General features: G+C 46.3%; 1 protein-coding gene across 8 annotated transcripts in view; it reads left to right on the top strand.

The window, feature by feature from the left end:
- Window positions 1–16,018, top strand: part of evi5a (ecotropic viral integration site 5a) — a 374,711-nt gene that overhangs the window by 168,672 nt on the left and 190,021 nt on the right. The window lies entirely within an intron of this gene.

Genomic DNA, 16,018 nt, shown 5'->3' with positions numbered 1-16,018 from the left:
CTTTTACGTTTTAGTTTTATCTAATTTGATGGCAGTTGGAGGTAGTGGGTGAGAGAGAAGGCAGCTCTCACAGCTCTGCTAGAAGCAGTTGTTTAGAAGGCTAAAGAGGGAACATCACTGTCAGCCTTGTCACAAGACAAAGCATACATGGGGTAATGGTTAAGGAAACAGATGCTGGAAATCTAAAGTCCAGCTATTTGAGGAAACCAGATAAATAAAGAGAAGTTTCTAAGAAGTCTGGAGTTAATGGAACAGAAGAAGCTGGGAACTAGACCAGATTACTGTTCAGTAAAGTCACAGAGTTGAAAAGGCATTGAATCATGAGAGGCCAGAAAGAGACCTACAGCAGTGCTAAAGTTTGTGAGAAATTACTACAGTTTGGGAGATATTATTTGAAATAATTGTGGAAATCGGTGGCTGGAGTTTGTGCAAAAACCTTGAGGCAAACGAAACCTGAAGGGAGAGGTGTAAAACCTGAAAGTAAAACCTTGATGGAGGCAAAACATAATTTAAAAGATTTGCAAGTGTGACTTTTGAAAGTGGAATTTAAAATCAGTTGTGTGGAAGCCAGAGTTCAGGGAGTCAAGGTGGCTCACAGTATAAGAATCATCTGTGAGCATTTTGAGGAGAAATCCACAGATATTCGCTTGGGTTCAGAGAGGAATGTATCTTACCACAGTCATCTTGTGTGCTTAAAAGGGACTGTGTGTGTTAATGAGACCACTTCAATTCAAGATGTACTTTGCAATCCGTGTCAATCTTAAAATCTGTGTGTAATTGTTAAGCTAAGGGGGAGTGAAGGAGTATTGTATTATAATCCACATTTTTCATGTTTAGTAATTATTTTTCTTGTTGCTAAAATGAATTAGTGGCCCTGTGACTCTGTTCTTCTGTTTTATTTTTCAAAAAGTAAAAGTTATGCTCTTTTGAGCCAGGGCTCTTTTCTGGGAGCTTCTCGTCCAGTTATAACACTAATTGGGATTGTAACACACCGTTGAATAAGCAAAGCATTCTAGTCTCCTGACTGAACAAAACTCTATGATGCTGAATGTTACTGCCAAGAGCAAGCATTGGGAAATTAATAGCACAAAAAAGTAATTAATTTACTTTGATATTGCATCTTTCACATCTTCAGGTCATCACAAAAGAGGTTTACAGTCAAGTAACTATATTTGTAATGACCTGTGAATGATTTGGGCAAAAAGGTGATTAGGGTGAAGAGCATCCAATGGGTTCGCGGACATATGCAGGGTAAATTTCACTCCTTTCCCACTGTACCAGTTTGGGTGTAGCATTTCTAAACTTTAAAATATCTTCAAACTATTGATCCTAAGCTGATAAACGAAAAAAAGCAACTGTTAATGATGGAAATATATAGGAAGTCTATCATCTAAAAAAAGACTGCTTAATGTTTTCAGTAGGGATACTTTATCAGAACGAGGAAGAGGGCTATGAGAATAACCTGAATGTGATCAGCTGCCAAAACAAAAGGCATGTATATTATTCAGTGGAAAATAAGAACCGTTTAGCAACAGAAATTTGGATTTTTGCACAAGCACAGTTGTCTTCCAGATCTATGTGCCAAGGGAGCAATTAATACTAGCGTTAAGACATTGGAGAGCTCTGTGACTGGACATGTTTGCAAAGCATACTTTAGTGAAGGGCAGATTCATCTTAAACATATGCCTACGAGGCCAATTACAATATAGACAGAAACCAAGAGCAGATGGAATTTTTGTTTTTGAGCATTTTATTAATAAACATCTTTGATCAAGTTCAGAAATAATTAATTTAGAAAACACTCCAGCAGTTTGAAGAAGGAATGGAAGTGCTGCCTACTTTAAAACATACAGAGCAGATCATTTTGGGTCGAATTCTCTTTCTCTTCTCTCTCTCTCTCTCTCCCCCCCCCCCCCCCCATTAGCTGATTTCATCTGGAGTAGAAGTTGAAATGCTGGTAAAGGGACAAATTGGCTCACGTTCACATTCTTGATCACGTAAACCTTGCTGGGAAAGTGTGAAGGTGTACGTGTCCGGTGAAGACGAGTTTTGACTCCTGGAAGATGTCTTCCCTGATTGTGCAGCCTACCAAGTCTTGCTGAGGAGACATCCTTTTTTTTTGATCATGGCGTTTGACTTGTGAAGACTCCGCATCATGTTTTGGGTTTCCTAATGCACTTTGCAAGAAATCCATTTGGATGAGGTATCTACTTTTCTCTGATGTGGAATATATGCACTTCCTTTCAAAAGACATCCTGCTGATGTCCGAGAAGCTTCAGGGTAGGTTGACGGTAAAGACTAGAGTTTCCCAAGTGTGCACAGTTGTATCACCGAAGCCTAGCCCGCTGAGTGACAATGAGTTTGGAAGCTTCAAAAGTTACTTGCTTCCCCTCCTCTGAACAGAGCTCTGTAGCTTTCAAACATTTATTTTCATTTTTTTTATTTTTTTATTTTTTATTAAAGGTTTTCATAAAATATCAATAACAAAATGAGAAAAAAAAGAACCCAACAGGGTGAAGTACAAAACACAGTCCAGAAAAACAACCCCCCATAACCCCCCCCCCCCCCCCATGGACATAAATAATAAATTAACATTAACACCCCGACTTAACACAACAGGTATATACACCCCCTCAGACCCTTCAGTATAAATAACAAAAACAATAATAAAGTAAACCCCCCCCACCCCCCTCCGAACTGCTGCTGCCATTGACCAATGTCTATCGTTCTGCCAGGAAGTCTAAGAACGGTTGCCACCGCCGAAAGAACCCTTGTACCGACCCTCTCAAGGCGAATTTCACACTCTCCAATTTAATGAACCCTGCCATATCGCTGATCCAGGATTCCACGCATCTTTCCACTGAAGAAGAATCCTTCGCCGGGCTACCAGGGATGCAAAGGCCAGAATTCCGGCCTCTTTCGCCTCCTGCATTCCCGCCTCCTCTGCCACCCCAAATATTGCGAGCCACCAGCCCGGTTTGACCATGGATCCTACCGCCCTCGACACCGTCCTCGCTACGCCCTTCCAAAATTCCTCCAGCGCTGGGCATGCCCAGAACATATGGGTGTGATTTGCCGGGCTCCCTGAGCACCTAACACACCTGTCCTCACCCCCATAAAACCGGCTCATCCTTGTTCCGGTCATGTGTGCCCTGTGCAGCACCTTAAACTGTATGAGGCTGAGCCTCGCGCACGATGAGGAAGAGTTCACCCTCCCTAGGGCATCTGCCCACGTCCCTTCCTCAATCTCCTCTCCCAATCCTTCTCCCACTTCCTTTTACCTCCACCACCGAGGCCTCCTCCTCCTCCTGCATCACCTGGTAAGTTTCCGAGATCACAACAGGAGTATAATGGGGTCCACACAAACCCCATTATACTCCTGTTAACCCGCCTGAAAAAAGCCTTCGGGATAAACACGGGGAGGCACTGGAACAGGAACAAAAACCTTGGGAGAACCGTCATTTTGATTGACTGCACCCTACCCGCCAAGGACAGCGGCAACGCATCCCATCTCTTGAACTCCTCCTCCATTTGCTCCACCAGCCTTGTAAAATTAAGCCTATGCAGGGCCCCCCAGCTCCTGGCCACCTGGACCCCCAAATACCTGAAGCTCTTGTCCGCCTTTTTTAGTGGGAGCTTGCCAATGCCCCTCTCCTGGTCCCCGGATCAACTACGAACAGCTCGCTCTTCCCCATGTTGAGCTTGTACCCCGAAAAGTCCCCGAATTCCCTAAGAATCCTCATTACCTCTGGCATTCCCCTCGGTGCCTTCCCCCCCTGCATGCTTCCTATCCCTTTGATCAGCTGCTCCAACCCAATCGGGGCCCCCAATCCCGCCACCTTTGGAAACCTCAATTGGTCCAGGAAGATGCCCATCCCTCCCTCCTCCCGTGGGGGCTCGGATCGGTACAATTCCTCGTAAAAGTCCCTGAAGACCCCATTGATGCCGACCCCACTCCGCACCACACTCCCTCCCCTGTCCTTAACTCCCCTGATCTCCCTAGCTGTGTCCCGATTCCGAAGCTGATGCGCCAGCATCCGGCTTGCATTTTCCCCATACTCATAAATCGCCCCCTGGGCCTTCCCCCACTGCACCTCCTCCTTCCTGGTGATCACCAGGCCGAAATCGGCCTGGTGGCTACGCCTCTTACTCAACAATCCTTCCTCGGGCTCCTCCGCATACCTCCTGTCTACCCTCACCATCTCCCCCACCAGCCTCTCCCTCTCTCCCCCGCTCCTTCCGCTCCTTGTGGGCCCTAATGGCGATCAGCTCTCCCTTCACCACTGCCTTCAGTGCCTCCCATACCATCCCCACTCGGACCTCCCCGTTGTTGTTGGTCTCCAAGTACCTCTCTATACTTCCTCGGACCCGCTCGCTCACCTCCTCGTCCGCCAGCAGCCCCACCTCCAAGCGCCACAGCGGGCGCTGGTCCCTCTCCTCCCCCATCTCCAAGTCCACTCAATGCGGGGCGTGGTCCGAAATGGCTATTGCCGAATATTCAGTATCCTCTACTCTTGCTATCAGCGCCGTACTCAAAATGAAAAAGTCGATTCGGGAATAAGCCCTATGGACATGTGAGAAGAATGAAAATTTTCGAGCCCCCGGCTTTGCAAATGTCCAAGGGTCCACCCCTCCCATCTGGTCCATAGGCCCCCTCAGCACTCTAGCCGCCGCCGGCTTCCTACCCGTCCTAGACCTGGAGCGATCCAGTGCCGGATCCAGCACCGTGTTAAAGTCTCCCCCCATTATCAGGCCCCCCATTCCAAGTCTGGGATCCGACCCAACATACGCCACATAAAACCTGCATCGTCCCAGTTCGGGGCAAACACATTGACCAGTACCACCCTCTCTCCCTGCAACTTACCACTTACCATTATGTACCTACCGCCATTATCTGCCACAATGCTCGACGCCTCGAATAACACCTTCTTTCCCACCAAGATCGCCACCCCTCGATTTTTGGCATCCAGCCCCGAGTGAAACACTTGACCTACCCACCCTTTCCTCAATCTTACCTGGTCTGCCACCTTCAGGTGTGTCTCCTGAAGCATAACGACATCCGCCTTGTGCCCCTTCAGGTACGCGAACACGCGGGCCCGCTTAACCGGCCCATTCAGTCCTCTTACATTCCAGGTTATCAGCCGGATCAGGGGGCTACCCGCCCCCCCCCCCCCCCTCCCCCGCCGTCTTGCCATGACCCCCTCCTCGGCCAGACACATGCCCGCCCCGCTCCCCACAGCGGCAAACCCCCGTCTCGACCCCCCCCCCCTCGCTCCAGCTCCTCCTTGACCATAGCAGCAGCAACTCGATTCCCCCCCAGCCAACCCCCCACCCCGGCTAGGACCCATCCTAGCTGATTTACTCCCCCCATTGCACTTCCGCAAGTCAGCTGACTCCTGCTGACCCGGGCCACTCCCGCCTCTCCTTCGACTCCTCCTATTGTGTGGCACACTCTCCTCTCCCGTCCCCATCCATAGGCTCTCCCCCTCATCCTCTAAGCGTGGGAAACAACCCTCGCGCCCCCGCCCCCTCCAGTCTTCGCGCGGGAAAAAGCCCGCGCTTTCCACCTACCAGGCCCCGCCACCTCTGACGCAGCTCCTTTTACAGGCCCGGTCCCCTCACCCCTGACTCGGGCCTCCCCCTCCCCTGCGGGGCCCCATCTCACCGCCGTCCACCCCCCCTGTTCCGTTTACCTGCCCCCCCCCCCGCCAAGAGCCCCCCCCCCGACCAACCCAACCAAAACAGTGCCCAACCCGCCCCTGCCACCCTCACCGACCCAAAAGAGAATAACACAGAGAAAAAGAAACCCGGAGCAATACATAGGCCCCTCCATCGAAACAAAAATAAACATAACATATCAACCGCAGTCCCCAATCGCCCATCCCGACCCTCAATCTGTGTCCAACTTCTTGGCCTGAACAAAGGCCCACGCCTCCTCCGGAGACTCAAAATAATGGTGCTGGTCCTTGTAGGTAACCCACAGTCGCGCCGTCTGCAACATGCCAAACTTCACCCCCTTCCTGTGCAGCACTGCCTTCGCTCGATTGTACCCTGCCCTCCTCTTCGCCACCTCCGCACTCCAGTCCTGGTATATCCGAACCTCCACGTTCTCCCACCTGCTGCTCCTCTCCTTCTTGGCCCACCTGAGCGCACACTCCCGATCGACGAACCGATGGAACCTCACCAGCACCGCCCTCGGAGGCTCGTTAGCCTTGGGCCTCCTCGCCAGCACTCTATGGGCCCCTTCCAGCTCCAGGGGCCCCTGGAAGGACCCCGCTCCCATCAGCGAGTTCAACATGGTGACCACATAGGTCCCCACGTCCGGCCCCTCCAGCCCCTCCGGGAGGCCCAGAATCCGCAGATTCTTCCGCCTCGACCGATTCTCCATCTCCTCGAACCGCTCCTGCCATTTCTTGTGGAGCGCCTCGTGCGCCTCCACCTTTACCGCCAGGCCTAAGATCTCGTCCTCATTGTCTGAGATCTTTTGTCGAGCCTCTCTGATCGCCACCCCCTGGGTCGTCTGTGTCTCCAGCAGCTTATCAATAGAAGCCTTCAGCGGCTCTAACAGGTCCATTTTAATCTCTCTGAGGCAGCACTGGATACCCTCTTGTTGCTCCTCCGCCCACTGCCTCCACGCTGCCTGGTCTCCGCCCGCCGCCATTTTGTCCTTCGTCCCTCCCTTCTTCTGGTCCACCACCACCTTTTTAGTCACCCCCCTCCTAGTAGAAGCCATATACTGACGGGGAGTTGTTATAATCTCCTTCCCACACCGGGAAACGTCGAAAAAGTGCCCTTGGGGGCCTTAAAAGAGCCCAAAAGTCCGTTTTTGCGGGAGCCGCTGAATGTGCGACTTAGCTCTGCATAGCCACAACCGGAGGTCTCCAGGAGGTATTTTTTAAAGGTGGTTCTTCAGTTAAAGTTAAAACTCATGGTATTGGACTTCCGGTTGTGGCTATGCCTAGGTAGGTCGCACGTTCGGCAGCTCCCGCTGGGAAAGGACTTTTGGGCTCTTCAGAGGGGCCCAACGGCAATTGTTCGACGGCTTCCAGTGTGGGAAGGTGACAGCAAGGTCCCCCCGACATTATATGGATTGGACCAGGAGTGGAGCGGCTAAAAAAGTGATCCTGGCGCTGCAAAAAGTGCGTGGGAGGAAAAGCAAGATGGCGGCGGGTGGAGACCAAGCAGCATGGGCGCAGTGGTCGCAGGAGCAGCAGGAGTTTCTTAAACGCTGCTTTGAGGAGCTGAAGACAGAAATGCTGGGGCCAATGAAGGTGGCGATTGAGAAGCTTGTGCTGACCCAGAAGGCCCAAGGGGCGGCGATCCGGGAGGTGCGGCAAAAAGCTTCGGAGAACGGGGATGAGATCTTGGGCCTGGCGGTGAAGGTGGAGGCGCACGAGGCGCTGCACAAGAGGTGGGCGGAAAAATTCGAGGACCTGGAGAATAGGTCGAGGAGGATGAATCTTCGGATTCTGGGTCTCCCTGAAGGAGTGGAGGGGCCCGATGCCGGGGCATATATGAGCACAATGCTCAATTCGCTGATGGGCGCGGGAACTTTCCCGAGGCCCCTGGAGCTGGATGGGGCTCATCGTGCGGAGGTGGCTAAGAGGAGGGCTGGTTTCAACCGGGCTAAGGCGGTGCTCCATCGGAAGGGGGTGAAGTTTGGGATGCTGCAGCCTTCATCGGCTCTAGCAGGTCCGTTTTAATCTCTCTGAAACAGCGCTGGATACCCTCCTGCTGCTCCTCCGCCCACTGCATCCACGTTGCCTGGTCTCCGCCCGCCGCCATTTTGTCTTCACTCGCACCTTCTTCGGGTCGACCACCACCTTTTTTGTCGCCCCACTCCTAGTTGAAGCCACATACTGACGGGGAATTGTTATAGACTCCTTCCCACACCGGGAAACAAGTGCCGTTGGGGGCCCTGAAAAGAGCCGTTTTTGCGGGAGCTGCCGAATAGCTCCGCATAGCCGCAACCGGAAGTCCAAACATTTATTTTCATATTCTGCCTCAAGGCACAGCAAGGCAGATGGTGCCTGAAGGAACAATGAAAAACGGGAGTTTATTTTTAATAACAAATGATTTATTTTAGAAAAACATCTAACAGATCATTTTTGTAGTCTGATTGGTTGAGGTGCTGTACTATCCGGAGATAAGCACCACCACAAAATTGTGAAACTAAGATCCACCAAATCTATAGGCTATCACCAGAAGAGTTGAGTATGACTGCTGCCTTTTGGTCATCAAATTGATGTTGGCAGTGGTGACATCCCCTCGATTCAAGGCTTATGTCCATGTCGGGTTAAGAGACTGAGCTGGCCATGGGTGTTCATGGGAATGAACAAGCCGATTCTTGATCTGCATATCTTTGGACGCTTGGGCAGGACATCCCATCCAGAGTGCAGGATTTTCTTATTTTTCTTTCCTCCTTTGCTGCTGCCCTGTCTCATTGTTAAGATGTTGTGACTCGAAGTGTAATGCAATTTGATGGGCGAGTTGTCACCATTTTGAACAATAGGTAGCAAGCTCCCCCAAGTCATTAATATCTTTGCTGCTGCACTCCAAGCAGAGATTGTGTGTCATTGGAGAATTTTCTTTATCCTCCCCTGAAACATTGGCATTGAGAGTTAAGAAAAAGAGGACCTGGCGGAGGAAATGGTTTTGGCCATCTGGACAGTGTGCCCAGTCTGTCAGAGTTGATTTTGTAGGAGTTTTGCCTGAGTTTTTGTGGAGCTGACTTCAACTAGCAGTTGTTCAACTGTCCTCCCGTGGAATCTAGATGACTACTGACGGAATTTTGCTGTGCAGTTCTCTGTGCAGGTCTCACTGGAGTACAGGAGTGTGGGGACGACAGCTGTTCTGTACACCAGGACTTTTGTTGACTTGTGGAGGTCTTTTGTCAAATGCCCGTTGCTGTAGTTTGTAGAACACTTGAGCTGGCGTGGCTGATCTCGTGACCTGGATCATCTTGTCACTGGTGGCCTTTTGGGAGAAGTAACATGTATGGGAGGTAGAATCTTTGGCTGACCGGATGTGGGTTGATATGAGTTTTGTTTCGGCCATTTTTGAGGACGGGCTGAGTTTCTTATATACAGAATTGAAGAAGTCGAGAGCGGCTTGCAAATCTGGTGCAGGGTGGGCAGCAACATCATAATTTACTAATCTTTATTATTGTCACAAGTAGGTTTAACACTGCAATGAAGTTACTGTGAAAATCCCCTAGTCGTCACACTCTGGCGCCTGTTTGGGCACACTGATGGAGAATTCAGAATATCCAATTCACGTAACAGCACGTCTTTTTGGGACTTGTGGGAGGAAACCGGAGCACCCGGAAGAAACCCACGCAGACATGGGGAGAACGTGCAGACTCTGCACAGCCAGTGCACAAACAGTGATGCACAAACTAGATGAATGTTTATGGTGGTCAGTTTAGTTTTGGCATTGAGGCAATTGAGGTTGGAGCTTTCTGCTTGGATGCTATTTAATACTGACACCAGAAAGAGGTTGATCTTTGAGGTGAACAGCCGCTCTCAGTTAGGTTGTAAATAGTATGGGAGCTATCACACAGCCTTCTACCTGACCTCGGTTTCAGACCTTGAACGTGCCTGTTTCAGATCTTCCACTTAGGACAGTTGCAGTCATGTCATCATGAAGCAATTGCAGGATTCTAATCAAGTTTCTTGGACATCAGATCTTTGGAGCAAAATTCACAGAGCCTCAAAAGTTACTGAGTCAGAAGGTCAGGTCAGTGAATGGAATAAAGAGTCCCTGTTGTTGTTCTCTTTATTCCCCTTGGATTTGTCTGCCAACAAAAACCTTGCCTGAGGTTTCTCTGGAAGGTCTTAAACCACACTTTCTCTGGGAGGATTTCCTAAACCAGTCAACTGGTTCACTAAGGCACTTTAGGGAAGGGATCTGCCACCCCTATTGATCTGAAAGGCACGTAACTCCAGTCCCACCTAATGTGATGACTTTTAATACTCGCTATTTTATTTATTTAGCAAATGCCAAGCAGTTTCTTCTGGTCCTGCTGTGTTGATTGTGGATAGGCCTCCACTGAGTCTGTGGCTTGGACATTCTTCTCTGATGTGGTGCATAGTTTGTTGTCTCCCACAGACACAGTGGGCTGGCATTAATGCCCCATGTGTGGAATTGGCCAAGCAGAAGCCCTGGCCGCTCCTGAACCTGTTAACAGTAGACCACATTTTTGCACAATACTCACTGGGAAAGTAGTGATAGGCAATGAACTGGGCAGTGTTGGCCAGGTCCCAAGAACAAATATGAGAGTAAAATGACAGTATGCGAATTCCTTTATATTTCCAAAATGAACTTATTTTATGATACTCCATTTAGATGTGAGCTTGAGATTTTTGAAGTCCCCCAATAAAATTAACGGAATTTATCTGGGCCTGTGGTGGTTATAGTTTCAGTCAGCTACTTTATGTTTAAGAATGAAAGTTGAAGAGTTCATCAATTCTCACACTTTTGCTGATATTGCATTTTTAGTTCAATAGGTGGCAGTGAGGATACTGTTTGGTTAACTGAGGATTTCATATGGCTGGCTATACATTGTAGTAAATGTGAACTGAATTACCAAGTAGCCAAAGTTGAAAATCAAATGTTTGTGTGCTTGATAAAATTTGGCCCCTGAGCTTTTGATGTTTGTCTAATAGGCCACATTATGGATCTTAATGACAGGACAAGAAAGAATGGTGTTTGGTGTGCAAGAGGTATCAGACCAAACTGATGGATTATTTATTATTCACCAGAATACCATCATACTATTTAGCTGATACCATATATGATGAGATTATATACAATTTATCTACATTTTTATGTTACTTTTATCATAAAGTAGTGGCCAATATGCACATGCATATGTTTTGGAAAGCATGAGCTTTTGAAAGTTTGCAATTGATGCTGAAGTTAAGTTATTACTGTCTTTGGCACTGCCTGTAGCAATCGAATTGGACCCAACTCTACTTTCCATGTCATTTAATACTGACACGTCACATGCAGATCAGGGAGAACGTTCCTTTTACCCCATCCCCACTCCCGACTGCTCAAAAGACTATCTGAAGGAATGCAGAATGGTTCCTGCTGTCACAGAAAGACAGCAGTAAATTACTGGCTTTGTAAAATGGTTGCCATTGTTATCGTTCAGATGGGTAACGATACCTGTGGATCTTGAAGTTGTTTCTGTTCCACTTGAAGTAAAATGTTCTGAATCAGTTGATTTTAGCCTGAGATGCAAGTGGAATATCCTACGTTTTTCAGATGAAGATGCTGGGATAGATGACTACTTCAGTAACTCCCAGGCATAAGAAACTGAACTCTAGAATTCCTTATAATTATTACACAATGCATCCTAATAGGGGCTGGTTTAGCACAGTGGGCTAAACAGCTGGCTTGTAATGCAGAACAAGGCCAGCAGCACGGGTTCAATTCCCGTAACAGCCTCCCCGAACAGGTGCCGGAATGTGGCGACTAGGGGCTTTTCACAGTAGCTTCATTGAAGCCTACTTGTGACAATAAGCGATTATTATTATTATTATTATTATTATTATTATTATTATTATTATTATTATTATTATTATTATTTTCCCCTTTGCATTAAAATATTGTAGATTTTACATGTGTTAAGATGTAGTAAATACAAATATTTTGCATAACCATTGAAATTTCACCTGCTAAAATGTTGGAAATATGTGATATATGAAATGGAGAAGAATGAATAGCTTAATATTCTTTTTTGGAAATTTCTCCCTTTCCTGAATGCATTTCTGTTGGTGGGGTGTGGCTTGTCAGTGTACCTCGTCTAAGTGACCATTCTGCATATATGATTGATTGTTGACAGATTAGTTAGTGATGGAAGACATTACAGTTAAACCCAAATCTGTTGGAACCCAAGGTCAACTCTCAAACATTTTCCATAAGGGCTCACTGGATGGAAATGTCAATAGAGATCTCTGACTTCTTTCTGACTCTCCCTAGCTGACGAGTACTGGCGACTACTTTAGCAACACAGTTTTACCCAGCTGAGATTAGCTGACTAACCCAGGGCATACTGGTCTGAATTGCTTAGTATGGGACCAAAATTATCTACTGAACCATTAGGAAAAATGATAGATTAAGAAATAACATGTATTGTTATTTAACATAGTTTACACTTTCTAAAACATTACATTGAGTTCCCAGATGTACTTCATTTTGAGGCTGCACATCTGATTGACAAATATTGAAATAATGGGAAGATTTAAATGCATAAAATCAAAGCATTAGGAAATAAATGTTCTGGTAAATATTTTAGTTTTTTCAGAGTTCGTAAGAAAAATTGTGGTATCATGAGATTTGCAGCCAAGCCAAACAAAAAAGCAGTGATTATCCTGTAAAGCCAATTCCAAAATTTGTATTGAGAGGTAGTGACGGCATATAGTGATCTCAAGGCAGCAATTTAGTTTAAGGTGCTGTTATAAACAGCTGGAGTTTGCTTAGTTTATAATTTAATCCGAAGAAAATATTATTGACTGACGGACACTTTAGGATATCGCTATTTAAATAATCATTTGAATTATATATGATGCTGTGATTTGTTCACAAACAGTTATTCCAAGTTGTAATTTTCGAATTCTACTCAGCGTAATTTTGTTCCCTCTCTCACAAAAAGAAAACACCCTGCCATCATTCACTCAAAGATCATCTACAATATCTCATTATGGTTCAGCAGAACCTAAGCATCTTGGCAGGTGATTCTACATTGTTCGGACACAGAGTGTGTCGAACAATGTAGACAAGTATTCAAGAAAGTTAATAGGTTGGTTAACTTTGTAGTTGAAGCAGAAGAATGAAAGTCAGAGAAAGTCCTACCAAGCTGCCATGTGCTCTGATCAAACCACATCCTGAGTACTGTCGAATATTGTCAGTCACAAATGTTCTATCTTAGTACAACAAATAGTGAAGCGAGTAGGAACAAGAGTAGGTCATTTATCCCCTTAAGACTGTTCTACAATTCAATTACATTATGGCTGATCTGCGACCTAACTCCATATACCCACCTTTGTCCCATATTCCTACAGGTACAAAGTCACTCCAGCCCACAGTGTCTGAAGGAGAAACTTGGATGTTTAGTATTAAAAGGAGGCGTCTGGGAGATAATTTAAAATATATATATATATATATATATACATATATATATATATATATATACATAAAATTAAAAATCTGGAAAACTGCATCAAGTTAAATTGAGTAGGACAACTGAACATGGGTTTTAACTAGGAAAAGGAAGGCAAATTTAGTGCTGATATACAGTTTTTATATTCTTCACACTGATCAATACAATAGCATAGTGATCCCCAGACAGTCGGTGGGAAATTGAGGAGCATAAATGTACGCAATTCACAGGTGTGTGCAAAAATAATAATAGGGTGATTATATTAGGTGATTTCAATTTCTCAACATTAATTGTCATCGAGTTCTTAAAATATATGCAGGAGAACATTTTCGCTCAATATGTAGAGGGTCCAACAAGGGACAGTGCAGTGCTGGACCTAATTCTAGGGAATGAAACCAGACAGGTGGTTGATGTATTGGTGGGGGAGGATTTTGGTGATAGCTACCATAGTACAATTTAAGATTGTTATAGACAAAGAAATAGACATGGTGGAAAAAAAAGGTTTGGATTGGGGTAAGAGCGGATTTTAGCAAAATAAGGCAGGATCTGTCTGCCAAGGTAGACTGGAAAGAGTTAATTATGGGGAAATCTACGGAAGAGCAGTGGGGGAGAGGGGGGCATTTAAAAAGGAAATGGGGAAGATACAGGCCTAAGATATTCCCTATAGGGCAAGAGGAAGAAGTAACACGCCCAGAGAGCCATGGATGATCAGAGATATTCAGGATATGATGAGAAGGAAAAGAGAGGCTTTTAGCAAGTGCAAGGGGACTATATCAACTGAGGCCTTAGTGAAGTACAGAAGGTGCAGAATGGAGCTCAAGGAAGCAATTAGGAGAGCAGAGAGGGGATATGAGAAGCTCTGGCTGGTAAAAGTAGTGAAAATCTCAAGATATTCTAGAAATATATCAATGGGAAGAGGATAACCACGGAAAAAGTAGGGCCCAAGGTGGAAATCTCTGGGTGGAGCCAGAGGACATCGGTAGAACAAATACTTCACATCTGTCTTCATCCAAGAGAATGAAGATTTAGGTATGGAACTCCGGGAGAGAGACTGTGAGGTTCTTGAGCAAATTTTCATAGAGAGTGGCAAGGTATTGGAGGTGCTGGCAGGCTTGAAAATGGACAAGTCTCCAGGTCCAGATGAATTGTGTCCCAGGATGATGTGGGAGGCAAGGGAGGAGATTGCAGGAGCTCTGACACAAATTTTTAATTCCTCTCTGGCCGGGGGAAGGTGCCAGAGGACTGGAGAACAGCTAATGTGGTTTCATTATTTAAGAAAGTTGTAGAGATAAGCCAAGGAACTACAGCCCAGTAAGTCTCACGTCAGTGGTAGGGAAACTATTGGAGAAAATTCAGAAGGAGGGAATCTATCTTCTCTTGTAGAGGCAAAGTTTGATCAGGGATAGTCAACATGGCTTTGCTAGAGGGAGATCATGCCTAACAAATTTGATTGAATTTTTGAACATGTGGCCAGGTGTATAGATGAGGGTAGTGTAGTTGATGTAGTTGGCATGGATTTCAGCAAAGTCTTTGACAAGGTCCCACATGGGAAACTTATAAAGAAGGCAAATGAACATGGGATACAGGGTAACTTGATAAGGTGGATTCAGAATTGGCTTAGCTGTAGGAGACAGAGGGTGATGACAAACGGCTGCTTTAGTGACTGGAAGCCAGTCCAGTGGGGTACCACAGGGACCTGTGCTCGGTCCCCTATTATTCGTCATTTATATAAGCAACATAGATGGCTATGTGGGGGTGGCTATGTGGGGGTAAGATCAGTAAGTTTGCGGATGACACAAGATTGGCCAGGTGGTTAACAGTGAGGCTGAGTGTCATGGGCTACAGGAAGATATGGAGGGGATGGTCAAATGTGGCAGATGGAATTACACCCTGAAAGTGTGAGGGGATACACTTTGGAAGGAGTAATGTGACAAGGAAGTATTCAATGAATGGCCTGACATTGGGGAGTTCCGAGGAACAAAGGGACCTTGGAATATCTGTCGAGAGATCTCTGAAGGCATAAGGGCAGGTTAATAGAGTGGTGAAAAGGCATATGGGACACTTGCCTTTATCAATTGAGGCATAGATTACAAAAGAAGGGAGGCTACGTTGGTGTTGTATAGAACTTTGTTGAGACCACAGCTGGAGTACTGTGTGCAATTCTGGTCGCCACATTATAGGATTGCACTGGAGGGAGTGCAGAGGCGATTCACCAGGATGTTGCTGGGGATGGAATGTAAGAAGAGAGGTTAGATAGGCTTGGATTGTTTTCGCTGGAGCAGAGAAGACTGACCTGATTGAGATGTACAAGATTATGAGATGTACAAGATGGATATGGCACAGCTGTTTCCCTTAGTTGAAGGGTCATTTACAAGGGGACACGAGTTCAAGGTGAGGGGCCGGAGGTTTAAGGGGGATTTGAGGAAACATTTGTTACCCAGAGGGTGGTGATGGTCTGGAATGCACTGTCTTGGAGGGTGGTAAAGGTGGGTTGCTTCACATCCTTTAAAAAGTACCTGGATGAGTACTTTGCACTTCATAACATTCAAGACTGTGGGCCAAGCGCTGGCAAATGGGATTAGGTAGACCGGTTAGGTGTTTTTTATGTGTCAATGCAGAGTCGATGGGCTGAAGGGCCTCTACTGCGCTGTATCATTTGATGAAGGAGAAAACCCAAGAATCATTTAACAAGCTTTATGCTATAATTGCAGGCTGGAGGGCTTTAGGGTCTTTCTGAATGCATAGACTAGGACATGCCAGAATGATTTATTCAGTTGTAAAATCACTTAAATTGATTTGTTTGACCATAAAAAAATTATGGAAATTTAATCCCATTCTCGAATTGTCTCA

Source organism: Scyliorhinus torazame, chromosome 7 (assembly GCF_047496885.1).
Source record: "Scyliorhinus torazame isolate Kashiwa2021f chromosome 7, sScyTor2.1, whole genome shotgun sequence".
Lineage (NCBI taxonomy): Eukaryota > Metazoa > Chordata > Chondrichthyes > Carcharhiniformes > Scyliorhinidae > Scyliorhinus > Scyliorhinus torazame.
Note: the sequence above shows the minus strand (reverse complement) of the source record. Positions and strands in the feature narration are given on the sequence as shown.